The following is a 15,139-nucleotide window of genomic DNA, read 5'->3' on the forward strand; positions in this document are numbered from 1 at the left end:
GAGTGCATCTGCCACCACATTTTGCTTCCCTTTTTTGTAGATGATTTCAAAGTCATAACCCAACATCTTTGTGACCCACTTTTGTTGCTCTTCAGAGGATAATCTTTGTTCTAAAAAGTATTTAAGGCTATCATGATCCGTTTTTACCTTGAAGTGTCTTCCCATTAGGTAGGGTCGCCATTTCTTAAGTGCATGGAGTATTGCCAACATTTCCTTCTCATAAATAGCTTTGCTTAAAAACTTTCCCTTGATTGGACGACTTTCAAAAGCAATGGGTCTTTCATCTTGCATTAGAACAGCACCAATTCCATTTCCTGAAGCATCACATTCCACAATAAAGGTTTTTGTGAAGTCCGGTGTAGCTAAGACCGGTGCTTGGCACATTGCCTCTTTAAGATGTTCAAAGGCCTTTGTTGCTTCCGGAGTCCATGAAAATGCATCTTTCTTCAATAATGTTGTTAGAGGTGCTGCTATTCTCCCATAATTCTTAACAAACTTGCGATAATACCCTGTCAACCCAAGAAATCCTCGCAGATGCTTTATGGATGTGGGGATTTTCCATTCCTTAATGGCTTTAATTTTGCTAGGGTCTACCTTAACTCCTTCATGAGATACAATATGACCCAAATATTCCACCTCCTGGACTCCAAAGAAACATTTGGATCTTTTTGCATATAATTGTTTCTCCTCCAATAGTTGTAGCACCCTGTCAACATGTTCAACATGATCCTTCCAAGACTTGCTGTAGATTAGTATATCATCAAAAAATACTAACACAAATTTTCTAAGGAATGGTTTGAAAATTGAATTCATCAAACCTTGAAATGTTGAAGGTGCATTGGTAAGGCCAAAAGGCATGACCAAAAATTCATAATGACCCTCATGAGTTCTAAATGCCGTTTTCGGAATGTCTTCAATCTTCATTCTGATTTGATGATATCCTGAACGAAGATCCAACTTGGTGAAGTAAATTGATCCATGCAATTCATCCAGTAATTCATCAATGACAGGAATGGGGAACTTATCTTTAATAGTGAGCTTGTTGAGCTCCCTATAATCCGGACACATGCGCCATGATCCATCCTTCTTGTGCACCAATACTACTGGAGCAGAGAAAGAACTTTGACTCGGTTGAATTATACCAGCCTCTAGCATTTCTGCAACCATACGTTCAATTTCACTTTTTTGGACATAGGGATATCTGTACGGCCTGATGTTTGGAGGAACACTTCCTGGAATCAGATGAATAGCATGATCATGATCACGCATAGGTGGGAGACCTTTGGGAGTCTCAAATACCTTGGAATGATTGTCCAGGACTTTTTGGAGATCTGGAGAAATAGATGATTCCAATGTGGAAACATCTAGCGAACATAATTGTGCAATTACACCTCTTTGCTCCTTTTTTAGAAGCTTTGTCATACCATTAGAGCTGATTATCTTTCCTGGTTTCCCTGCAATACCCCTTAATTCAACTTCCTTTCCTTCCACAGAAAATTTCATGAAAAGTTCTTGAAAATTAAAAGCTATTGTACCCAAGGATTGTAGCCATTGGACTCCTAGTACAACATCAGCACCTCCCATTGGAATGGAAAGCATTGGGCTAGTCAATACATATTCTCCCATGGATAGCTTGATATTATGGCACTTTCCAGAGCAATTTATTGTTCCTCCATTTGCAATCATCACTTGACACTCTGGTGCTGGATATAGGAAGCAATTCAATTCTTTTGCTACCCTACAATGAATAAAATTGTGGGTGCTTCCTGAATCAATCAACACTATTACCTTTTTCTTCTTGATTTGTCCTTCTATCTTGATGGTTTGAGGAGTGGTAATTCCCGCCAATGCATTACAAGATATGGTCGGATTTATTTGTTCTTCATCTAGGCTTTGTTCCTGGAATATATCCTCTTCTTTTGACCTTTCTTGCTCCTTTTCTTCTTCCTCTTCACAATCTATGTAGAATAATTTCTTCTCAGCACACTTATGACCTTTTGTGTATTTGCTATCACAATTGTAACAAAGCCCTTTTGCTCTTTTTTCTTCCAATTGTTGTGGTGTCAACCTTGTAGGTTGTGGAAGACTATGGGCAACAACACTTCCGTCTTTATAGTTGTGAATGGTATGCTTCCTAGTTGCCATAATTTTGCTTTCCATTTTTCTTGCTAACCTGAATGCCTTCTCTAATGAATCAGGTTCCCAAAGGCGCACATCATGTTGGATATTATCCTTTAAAGACCCTATGAACACATCAATCCTATGCTCCTCTGGAATATCTTTTACCCTTATGTTCAATTTTTGGAACTCCTCAATGTGCTCCATTATTGAACCCTTTTGTTTGAGACTTATCAATTGGCTAAAAAAAGTGTTGCTTTTTGTATCCTCATAATGTGCTATCAATTCTTCCGTAAAAATTGCCCAAGTGATAAATTGTTTACGAGAACAAAGCCATTGATACCATACAAACTGATTTGGTTCCAAATATAAAGTTGCCATACGTACCTTTTGTGTGTTTTGCACATTATTGAGATCGAAGAATTGCTCCATCTGTAATATCCATGTGGCGGGATCCTTGCCATCAAACTTCCTCATATCGATTTTTGGAACATGGTGAGTCTTCGATCCAGCATTAGAGTCTATGGAATCATGATTAACATTTCTTTTGTTCTCATCATGAGTTTCCTTTACTACCTTTTCACCATTAGTGACCCTTTCTTGTAGCAACTTCTTCAATTCATCCATCTTATCATCCATGCCATCAATTTTAGCGTCCATGCCATTCACCTTAGCTTCCATGCCATCCATCTTAGCTTCCATGCCGTCCATCTTAGCTTCCATGCCATTTACCTTAGATTCCACGCCATTTATCTTAGATTCCACGCCACTTATCTTAGCTTCTGTTAGCTTTTGTGAGCGTGACATTTGTTGCACTTGTTCTTGTAATTTTGATATATCATGTAGCATTTCTTCCTCTTCTTCATGAGTCATGCTAGAGCTTTCAGGCTCCTTACTAGGTGTTTGCATTTTCTTTCCTCGGGGCATCAGTTACCGATAATAATGCTTTACTATGCCCTTTGAATTCCTGTTAAACCAAGCTTACACAAAAATTTAAAAAAAAACTACACACCTTTTTTCACTTTATAGAAGCCTGATATTGAATCTGATGTATCTCTGTAATTTCGGATCATCCAGTTCTGAAATTGCTACCTGTAGTAGCCTTCTGCGTCCTCTTTCCAATGCCACAAGTCTGAGCCAAATTGGATTCTCCAAGGAAGAGTTATGTGAAATCTCCCACAGTGACTTGCTTTTAGACTAGTTCAGTAGAGCGAACTTGTACGACGTGCCACGAGTCACTGTTTCAACCTTTGAATCTGAAACACACCTACAAGAAACTACAGTCCGTCCTCTTTCTGTACCTTTTTACGAAATTTCAATCCGATCCTCAGAGAGAAAGTTATGACGATTTTCCCCAGGTCACCTGTTTTGAATGTAATTCAGGAGTCTGCAAAAAGACCAACTTCCTCAGATCATATCTCCGAAAATATCGCGCGAAAAGCTCTGAAATTCGGACCCAAGGTTCAGCGCCAATTCTTCTCAAATGGGTTTTTTTTTCGACTTCTGAAACGTCACAGAAAAAAAGTTATAGCGAAAATGCCACGATGACCTGTTTGGAGCAGCGAAACCCTAGAATCCAAAGCTCTGATACCAAATGTTATGAAACCAGCTCACAAAAAGATAGAAAAGAGAGATCCACGCCTTAGAATTCAGCCTCTTCGAGGGGGCAACCTCCTTTACATTGAGATGTCGTACTTTTCACAATAATTCATTTGGTCGGAAAGGTATAGTGGAAGTCATTTTTGGGGCCATAGATATTTGAGCTATAGGGTCGCAACCACAAGGCACAAGGGAAACAAAACAGTTTTGTCACATGGTTGCAAACCAGTCATGTTGCAAGGCTGCAAACTAACTAGGCCGAATGGTAACAGACCCTCAGAGCTGCAAGGCCACAAAATAGTTGGGCTATAAGGCCATAGACCAGCCAAGTCGCAAGGTCACATAATAGCTGGGTCGTAGACAAACCTGACCATAGGGCACAAACTAGTCTGGCCACAGGGCTTGAGGAGATAGACCATAACATTTTAGACAGTGAAGGATTTTCTTGGTCAAGAAAGGGTCTAAATTATAGGATAGTTAGGTTGTTTCATGATATATTTTAGTTGTACCTATTGTTGGGAAGCATATTATCACATTCAAGTCTAATTATGGTAATGATTCAAACAACAGGAGCATGTTCATCGAAGGAACAAGAGCTTGAACCTCTATATAGTGAATTCAGGCACTATCATAACTGGAACTAGGAAATGAATCACAATTAGTGTAGTGGAAGTAAGCTAAAGTGTTAGGGATATAGTTGGAGTAGTGGTAATTGGGTAATGTTATTTGAAGTATTGATTGACTAAATATCGGTATTGTAAAACTGGTGGAATATTATTCTTGGGAAACTAGCCCTAATTCCTCATGTATTGAGAACTCATATCATTACAAGAGATATTTATTCCTATTGGATGTCTTTATGTTACTCAATGATCCTTATTTTTAAATGAATAAATTTTCACTATTGGCATATAATATGTCTGATTGATTCAAGAAACCCTAGCTAGCATAAAACCCTAAAGGTAACATTACCCTAGGATATCAAAGGTCCACCTCCTTGTGTTTGTTAGAATGAATTAGGATCTATAAGATAAGCATGAATTGCATTTCATTAATAAGAAACGCATATAAATTGAATGTTCATGTGACATTTTAATTCTTCTTATAAGGCCCCTTGAACTCCCAGTGACAATTCATATTCACCCTAACAGATTAGTTGGCTAGAATTACCCCCTTAATCTGAAAAGGTTCTTGTAATTTCAAGAAGAGAGATAATGATAGCTACCAATAATTGAATGTGCTCTTTGAATTTCATGTTTTGGAATGACCACAAACCCAATTGCTAGCAGAAGCTCCCACTTAAACGAGCATCGTCTAGCTTTATCTTCATCAAATTTTACATCCCTTCGCACAACTATCATTCTGAGGGATGGAAAGTACACATGGTAGTTGTCGGGAGTTTCTATATAACCCAAAAAGTCCCCCAATTCTGATGTCGGCTCTATATTCTTCCTTGATTATTTGGAGACATGGTAGTAAACAGAGGCTCCAAAAATCTTGAAGTGCAACATTTTTTTCAAGGTTAATCCTCTATGCGAATAGAGACGATCCCTCTAGCCCAATGTGTGGGTTTAGCAACTGAAGTGACAATCAACTAGACATATTCCTAGGTTACAATTGAAAATAAGAATGAAAGGGATGACCTACCTCGTTATGATGTTATTCTGATCTCCTTTGTTCAGGACCCTAAACCGCTTGTATCACAAGTTTATTCCTGCTTCTCTCAATGTTTACATACCAGAACAAGTGATCAAGACACAACAAGGCATTCCAAATGAATAGAAAATCCAATATCAACCTACTTAACTAATCAAGGAATGTCAAGCTAAATGATACATGAACATATGCATTTTGGGAAGATGAACCAGCAGTTGTGTATTATTATAAAATAAAGGGAAGCTTACAACCAAAGCATTGATGTTGATAGGCTCTCCTTGAGTGGTAATCCAAGTCGAAGCCAAGAACTCTCCAAGAACTCCTTCTCCAAGTCAAATGAATAGCCTCTAGGCACACTCTTAACATAAGCGTGCAAATAGACATAGACCAACCAACCTCTAACCATTTGGGAATGGGAGAAGATGAATATATAGGCAAAGAATGGGAGTTAGGATCTCTCCAAAGATAGGAGTAGGTCCTCATCTCAAGGAGGTAGGTCATAGGGATAAGACCAAGAGGCCAAGTTGGGATAATTCAGCCTCCTCTATGCCAAACAACCGCCAGCTCGCCGCTCTGGAAGCTTCTAGATCACGAAGCTTCTCATCCTCTTTGGGAAAATTTATTTTTTGGGGATCATCACGGGTATACAAGGTAACAAAGCGATGCCATCGCAAGTCAAGAATGATGCAACAAGTTACCATTGTGGTTTTTAACCTCATAAGAGCGATGAGTCTGAAAAATAGGGTTTTAGAGCTATTTCTTCTGAGGAAAGCTCAAGGGATTTTCGAATCAATGTCCTAGGGAGGATATGAACTACGTATCTGAATAAGTACACTACATGATGGTAATGTTTTGGGCACTTCGTGGTATTTCACAGGGAAGTGTACGAGTGTGACAAAATATTGTGAACATATGCCCCCTGAAGCAGGAAGGTAGAACGGGGAGTGATGACTGAGATGCTTTACGAGATTTTGCAAGGACGAGGACACACACTATCAGGAGATCTGCAAATCAAGGATGCATATACATATACATATCTAATAGCAAGACATGAACCTACAACATGGGCACAACCATCCAAATAATAAGGACTATATGAAAGGATCCATGGCATGGGCACATCCATCCAATACAGAAGGATCACCTGTAATCTATGATCTAAGGCATGGACATAACCATTTGATTTATAAGGATCATCATAAATTTAAAGTCCCACGGTATGGTCACAGCCATCCGTATAAAAGAAACATGTGTAAAATCGTGAACAATACATAACTCCACGCAGCCTGAGTTATACTAGACAAAAACTCAGGGCCTTGCACTCCATCCCAACTGGATCAAAGTATGAAATCTAGCATGTGAATGAACATGTCGCAGTCGAACATGCTATAAAACCATTTGATTACCGGCCATTGATGTAGAGTGTTAATAGACACGAGAAGAACCACCCATAATTACAATGGCTCTCAAAGAATGACAGTACAATCCCTAAATATGATAACGAAGCTGAAGTCGAACACTCGTGGAATCATCCGATCGAAGGCCAATGATGAAAACCTGTCGTTGGATGCAAAGAACTTGCCATTAAAGCATGCAAGATCTAAGGTACTAAAAGGGAGTTTCTGAGTCATCTTCCTGGATAATGAGCTCAATTTGACAGGAAGTGACCCGTCAAAGGAGGGTCATAATGATTCCCCCATCATCGACATGAAACGAGGAACAAAGTGGAATAAGTTTCAAGACTGCAAAAATGACTCAAACAGTGTATAGGTAAATAGCTATAGATTGGACTTTCTTGAACATATTGGCGACACGACTCTGGAGTGTGGCAGCATTAGACTCAACATAGGACCAAGGGTCATAATGACAAGGTGGAATAGTCAAATGAGAGGCAAAATGGATCACCCAAACCCAGAAGGACAAGTGACTAACTGAGGATATCCCAAACCCGACGCGAGAAACAGATGAGTGTCATGTTCAAGAGCAAAATGCTGTCTATACAAAGGATGTTTCATCTTCATTTTTCCCCCACTATTTCTAGCAAGTTCCTTTTTATTTTTACACAAGCTTGAATAGAATACCATATTCTTGTCGTATAAATTCATTCTTTGAATGAATCCATCCTAGTAAGCTTTACGAGCCCTAGGAAGGAGAAACTCGGTCTCATGATGGTGATGATTCTTTTTTCATAAAAATTTAACGAGTCCAACTTAAGACAAACTCTGTGTCTTTTTCATGTTTAGAGAGTTTAAAAAAGAAACGAAAAAGAAAACTCCATCATGTCCCTTTTCATAATTTGTCTCTCGAATCTGAAAAGGTAGAAAACAATATCTGAGAGAACCGCTTGACCATGTCGGTCGAGGTGTACCTTTTTCGTAAATAGTCAATCTCAACTTGAAAAAGGGGTAAACATATACTGAGGTGAAATCGATTCATTTACTTTAACAAGTTCTAAAAGACAAGTACTCGATAATCTTTTCATATTTTTGGAGTTTGAAAAGCGCTGAAAGGAAACTCCACCTAGAGGAACGAGTGGTAGAAAAAGGATAGAAACTGGTTTTGGTGATGGTGGAACTGCTCAAAACATGTAATGGTCAAGAGGCTGGATAATAAGACCACTTATCATAGATGTTCCTTAGGCAAGGGTAAAACAACCAAGTGAAAGAATATGATCGGCCAAAGAGATGGTGACGATGGAATGAAAGAACCAAGGCTCATTTGGAAAAAATAGGCTAATAAAAAAAACAATCACAAGATGTAAAGTGGGAATGGTGTCGTTTTTACACCACCTTGAACCATGTGAAACTATGCTTGAGTATACTTGAATATGGTTTCATTTTGCAAGAGCTTCAAACATGAGAAAAACTATGCTTGGATTTGGTTTCATTTTTACACAAGCTTGAAACAAAGATGAACTATGCTTGAGATAAGTTCACATGCCCTTAGCATAATGACTCAATTCAAGGTACATGCCCCCCAAGCTCCTCTTCATTCACCTAAGTAGACTATTGGTTACTAAAAGCTGGATGGAATGAAGGTTCACTCACGAGATTAAGTGAAAGACTCGACTGGGATTTTACGAGATCTAATCAAAGACTCGAATTGGAAGGGGATTTGTTTCATTGTTTAACGATCTTGACACAGGAAAACAACCATGCTCATGACACCTTGTTTCCTTTTTTAATGAGCTTGACACAAATTAAAGAACGATGCTCACAGCACCTATTTAATTTTTTAATGAGGTTAACAAAGTAAAATAACTATCCTCATGACCCTTGCTTCATTTTTTAACGAGCTTGACATAAGATAAGGAAGTTTGCCCCATAATACTTGTTTCATTTTTTAACGACCTTGACAAAAGACAAGGAACTCTTCTCCATAATCCTTGTTTCATTTTTTAACGAGCTTGACACAAGATAAGGAACTCAGATCCATAATCCTTGTTTCCTTTTTTAACAAGCTTGACACAAGGCAAGGAACTCTTCTCCATGTCCCTTGTTATCACAACCCAAAAGAGGCCATGGCTTCCAAGATTTTCTCATCAGATGGGAGAACAACACTCTGAAAGGGATACATTTCTAGGGAACCAAATGAAAAATTGGGCTCCAATGCCCCTGGTAGATGATGTACTACATCACCTACTAGATCATCAGTAGATGTGGGCATGGAATAGGTGGCCATGCAATTGACCTGTGGTGAGGGTGATACTGCTCGCATATGAGAACCATTTAGGGATGATGGTTGAGTGGGAGTTGACTCAAGACTAATGAATGTAAGCTGATCAATGATCACAATGCTTCCTTCATGTGGAAAACACATAACTCGAAAGAGAGAAGAAACAAGAGCTCCCATGACATAAACATAGTCACGACCAAGGAGTAGATTAAAATCTAAAGTGCCTTGGACAAACATCACGTCTATGTAGACAATATTTCCTCCCAAAGTAATAGGTAACTTAGGAAGGATCCCTAATGGTTGACTAGTTCCTCTGTTAAATTCTAACAGATTCTGGGTAATGGGGACAAGCTAAGGAGAACCTAAATCTTGCCAAGCAGTTGAGAACATGATGCAAATAGATGCGTCCTCGTCTATGATTTTGTTACGTTCGTCCATATGGTAAGCATGTACTGTAATATGGAAAGGCAGATAAGACGGAAGATGATATCCTTCTAGTCGACTCCAATCAAAATAAGTGACTAAACTACTCAGAGGGGGTGTTGTAGTAATGTGATAGTTGCCCTCTTCCACAATGGGAACATGACAAATTCTCTCATGCACCTCGGGAACATGACAATTTCCCTCCAATTCATTCAAACCTGAAGAAACCAGAAGAACCTAAGCAGCATGAGGTTCACTCTCTACCAGAAAGGTATAGTTAACTAAGGGTGGAGTCAGGTCTACCGTTTTCTCAACCAATGGTTGGTTGAGAACGGACTCACAAGACTCATTTTCAGAGAGAGTGGGGTTGAGAAAAGGTGAATTTTGATCAATCACTAGATCAACTAGTGAAGGATCGGGGGAAAGCTTTCAATAACCAGCCGGAAGATGAGGCTGGGAAGTAGTAAGGTTTTCCAACTCTTTGGAAGATTCATCCATTAAAGGACAAAGGTGAATGGGATGATTACCTTCACATAACTTATAGGGAAATTTGACTTTTCCCTTTTTCCCATGGAACTTACCAGTTGAAGGTTTATCACCAACATGATTGCGAGAGGCTGATGACAAAGGTCAATGTGAACCTATGGACCACACTTCTAAGACCTTGGGAATACCAGGACAATTCCCAAGAAGGTGGTCACCCTTACATAACATGCAAGTGAATTTTACATTCTGGGGCTTGTTGGAAGATTTTTCTTCATTAGTTGCATCTGTAGGAATGGCTGCTTCGTTTCCCCCTTTATTATTTTTCTTATTCTTCTTCTTAGCTTCCTGGTCACTAGAATCCAGACTTTCACCAGGCGAAGAGGAAGAACGATGTGAAGAAATCGACGAAGAAGGAGAGGTTTCAACTTTAGGATCAACATGAGGTTGATGTTGTTCGGGTGGAGGAGAACTCGGTTGAAAAATAGTTTGGACACTCGGAACCACTGACGTCGAAAATAACCAAACTGGTAGACTAATGGTCAATCCAAGAAGGGACAACGTCACCATATAGGGAGCACTAGTATTTCCAAAAGAATGAAAAGGGATAGGATTCCCATCAGAGAGGTTTCCTTGACTGGTAGACTCAGGAAATGTTTCCATTGGTATCAACCTAAGATCTACTAAGGAGTATTTCCACAGGAGGGATGTTGTTCCACGGTCAATTAATTTTAGAATTTGAAACAAAAACTTGGCCTTTTCATGTTTTAAGAGTCGATAAAAGGATGGAAAGGTGACTCTAGTCGCTTTCGTTGTTTTAGCGAGCTTGAAAGGACAAGTGCTCGACGATCTTTTCAAATTTAAGGAGTTAGAAAAGATCGAAATTAACACTTAGGTAACTCTAGGAAAAAGGAGTACTAAGTAACCGTGAACTACAACATACACCTCAACAAATAAATTTACCAAGGAATTGACGTATGTGTAGGCAATCTCCCCAAATTTTGTGTTCAATGTATCACATTTATAGGGTGGCAGACTAGGCTTCCTATGGATAAAGGTTTGCAACCTATGAGGGTCTCCCTTTATATACTCGACGCTACAGGGAGAAAAAGTCTGTGCTAGTACTATCTAATGCAAGAGCGAATGACAGCTGCTAAGTTTTAAAGACACCGAAACACGTCTCTATCCTAGACCACTAAGTATGAAGCTTTAATGTTTCAAATGCTCCTTAGATCAATTGAGATAAATTTTAAGTTAATATTCAATTATGTTTCAATTTTGAGGCTAAAAACAATGTCACCTAAACACCTATGATGCAACTATATGAGAAAAAGGAAACTTTTTCGTTTCTATGAAAGCTAGACTAATCAAGGGAAGAAATTTCAATCAATAATGCATCACGCAAAAATGCCTTCCACTAAATTTCATTTTCATCTTCCAAATGCAAAATGTGAAAACAAAATCTAATCTTTCATTTCACTAAATGCAATGCCAAAATTAAAAATGATCTTGACTTCTAATTATCCTAAATGCAACTTTTTCAAAAGTAAAATGGTTTTACTTTACAAAGATGCACTTAGATGAATTATGCTTTTCTTTCCATTTTGAATGATTTGATGCACCTAATATAGTTTTTAGCTCTCAATCAACGAAAAATGTGATCTATTCTCAATGATGAATCTCAAAAAAGAACTTTTCAATGCAACTAATCTAATGCATTTTCACGAAAAGTAAATTTCGAAATACAAGCTACAACAAATGCAAAATGATGTTTTCAATGATTTCCACAGAAAACAACTCAATCAATCAGAAAAATGAGTATCTCAACGACACCAACAAGTAGCAAGTGATGACTAATCGACTAGAAACCTTAGAACTCAATCAGATTTCACTTCAAAGCCAATGAGACAAATTTTGCAAATTAATCAAGACAATCAATCAAAAACACCATAGATACTTTGGAAAATCACTGATAGAGGAAACAAAGACTAAAAAAAAGAAGAAAATCCCTATTTTCTATTATACTCTGGGATCATTGCGACAGTAATTAAAACATCTGCAATGTCATTGCAACTGTTAGAGGCAAACCTATGATGGGAAAAAAAAATGAAGAAAAATAAGAAAGCTTCAAGACCAAACAAAAATTAATGTTCTCAAGCAACCACCAGCAAGTGAAAATAGTTATATAAAAGCAAACAAGATATAAGACAGACCGTTGGTCAAACTCATCACAAAAATAAGGTAAAGGATTGAATGAAAAGGATCATAGGCTCCCCAACGGAGTCACCATTTTGTTGTCAAGGTTAATCCTCTCTATGGACAAAGACAATCCCTCTCGCCCAATGAGTGGGTCTAGTAACTGAAGTGACAATCAACTAGACATCTTCCCAGGTTACAATTGAAAATAAGAATGAAAGCGATGGCTTACCTCATTCTGATGTTATTCCGATCTAACTTTGTTGAGGACCTTGAATCGCTTGTATCACATGCTTGTTTTTTCTTCTCTCAGTGTTTATATACCTGCACAAGTGATCAAGACACAACAAGGCATGCCAAAATGAATAGAAAATCCAATAGAAACCTACTTAACTAATCAAGGAATGTCAAATTAAATTATACATGAACATATGCATTTTGGGAAGATGAACCAGCAGTTGTGTATTATTAAAAAATAAATGGAAGCTTACAACCAAAGCCTTGATGTTGATAGGCTCTCCTTGAGTGTTAATCCAACTCCAAGCCAAGAACTCTTCAAGAAATCCTTCTCCAAGTCAAATGAATAGCCTCTAGGCACAATCTTAGCATAATTATGCAAATAGACAAAGACAAACGAGCCTATAACCATTTGGGAATGCGAGAAGATGAATGTATAGGCAAGGAAAGGGAGTTATGAGATCTCCAAAGATATGAATAGGTCCTCATCTCAAGGAGGTAGGTCATAGGGATAAGACCAAGAGGCCAAGTTTGGAGAATTCGACCTCATCTATGCTAAATAACCTCCAGCTCGCCACTCTATAAGCTTCTAGATAACGAAGCTTCTCATCCTCTTTAGGAAAATTGCCTTTTTGGGGATAATCACAGGTATACAAGATAACATAGCGATTTCATCACGGGTCAAGAGTGATGCAGCAAGCGACCATCACAGTTTTTAACCTCATAAGAACGATGAGTCTCAAAATTAGGGTTTTAGAGCTATTTCTTCTAGGGAAAGCTCAAGGAATTTTCCAATCAATGTTCTAGGGAGGATATGAACTGCATATCTGAATAAGTGCACTACATGATGGTAATTTTTTGGGAACTTCAGGGTATGTCACAAGGAAGTGCAGGAGGTGTGACAAAATACTGTGTAGTAGAAATATCCGAATTTCTCCCCAAGAAAGCCTCCTTTGGTGTAATCATGCCCAGAATCTGATGAGGACTCTGATTCTGCAAATATACTGATGTGTTGCATGCCTTGGCCAACAAATTCAACAATAAGCCTTGATCATGCAAGATCGTCCTCACTGCTCCCACAATGCTATGGTTCTTTATCTCAGCCACCCCATTATTTTGTGGGTTGTGGGGTGCTATCAACTCTCGCCGGAGGCCTTATTTTTCACATAAATTTTTAATGTAATTTGACATGTAGTCACCTCCATTATCACTCTTGAGAGCCTTAATCTTCTTGCATGTTTCTTTCTCAACCATTGCCTTGAATTCTATGAACTTGGAGAATGTCTCATCGTTCTTCTGCATGAGGAAGATCCAACATTTCCGTGAGAAGTCATCAATAAAATTGACAAAATATTTGTGCATAGCATTGGAGGCTATCGAGAAAGGTCCACAAACATCAAAGTGGATCCTTTCAAGGACTACATGTCCTTTTTTGTCCCGATCATGGAATGCGAATTTTGTGTACTTCCTCGAGGTACACCTTTTCCATACATCTTGTTTCTCAAGTGATCCTTTTGGGAGGCCTATGGTTATTTGTTGCATGATCTTAAAAGTACCACGATTCAAATTGCCAAGTCTTCTATGCCAAATTTCACCGAAATCGTGGCTCTGCACTTTCTCCACTTTTGTGCTCAATGCAACACAATCCTCCACTTCTAACTTGAATAGTTTCTTCACATGAACCCTGGTCTGCTTCACTAGTCCCATGGTATGTGTCTCAAGAATGCTTTTCCTTTGTTGAAGATGACATCATAACCACAGTCTTACAAAACTACAATAGAGATTATGCTCATATTCAAATATTTTTCTTCCAAGTCATGTGGAATGATGCACCTGAGTCCCCCATCTCGATACACATATTCAAATCTTTTTCTTCCAAGTCATGTGGAACGATGCACCTTCCATTGTCCCACATATAGATGTGCATATTCAAATATTTTTCTTCCAAGTCACGTGGAACGATGCACTTGAGTCCAAGTACCACACGCTCCCCATAACTGTCCTAGCCATGCATGTAATTAGGGTAAAATCAATCTCAAACTGTGAAGCCAAAGCCTCACATGCTCCTCCTCCTAAGGTCTTCTTGATTTCCTTCTTGTGTGGACACTTCGTGGCATAGTGCCTGAATTCATGACAATGGAAGCATTTAATTTTTGAAAAATCTTTCTTCTTGCGCCCTCGACTGGATTATGGTTTGGATTCAGATTTCTTCCCATTTCCCTTCTTTATATTTCCAACCAATGCAATGTTTTTTTCATCCTCGCCCTTGGATGAAGTCCCATCTCTAGTATTCTTCATTATTTCGTCCTATACCAAATCGAACCATAAGCGCTCCCAATTTCGTATTCTCCCCTCCCATTCATGAATCGTGATAATTATGCCAACTCTTGGGAAGGCTCAGAAGGGTTAGGCTTACCAAGTCTTCTTCTGGGACATTGAAACCAATTCCTCCAATTTCATCGCGACACTAAGTAAACTTGCTCAGATACTGCGGAATTGTGTCATACTTCTACATCTTGATACTTCGAAGTTTATCCTTGAGCGTCAGCTTCTTGTGGTCTCTACTATTCTCAAACAATTTTGTGAGTGCTTTCCACATCGAGAATGGAGTTTCTTTTCCATGGAGATTCGAGACAATATGATCCCATACTCCCTCCAAGATTATTCCCCTCACCTTGGCTACATATTTCTTCCACTTAGCAAGGTTCTGAGCATCAGATGCTTGTGATTTTTCAACACCCGACTTGATGTA

The sequence above is a fragment of the Pinus tabuliformis genome, chromosome J (assembly GCF_031772625.1).
Source record: "Pinus tabuliformis cultivar Carrire ecotype Pingquan chromosome J, CPIR1, whole genome shotgun sequence".
Taxonomy (NCBI): domain Eukaryota; kingdom Viridiplantae; phylum Streptophyta; class Pinopsida; order Pinales; family Pinaceae; genus Pinus; species Pinus tabuliformis.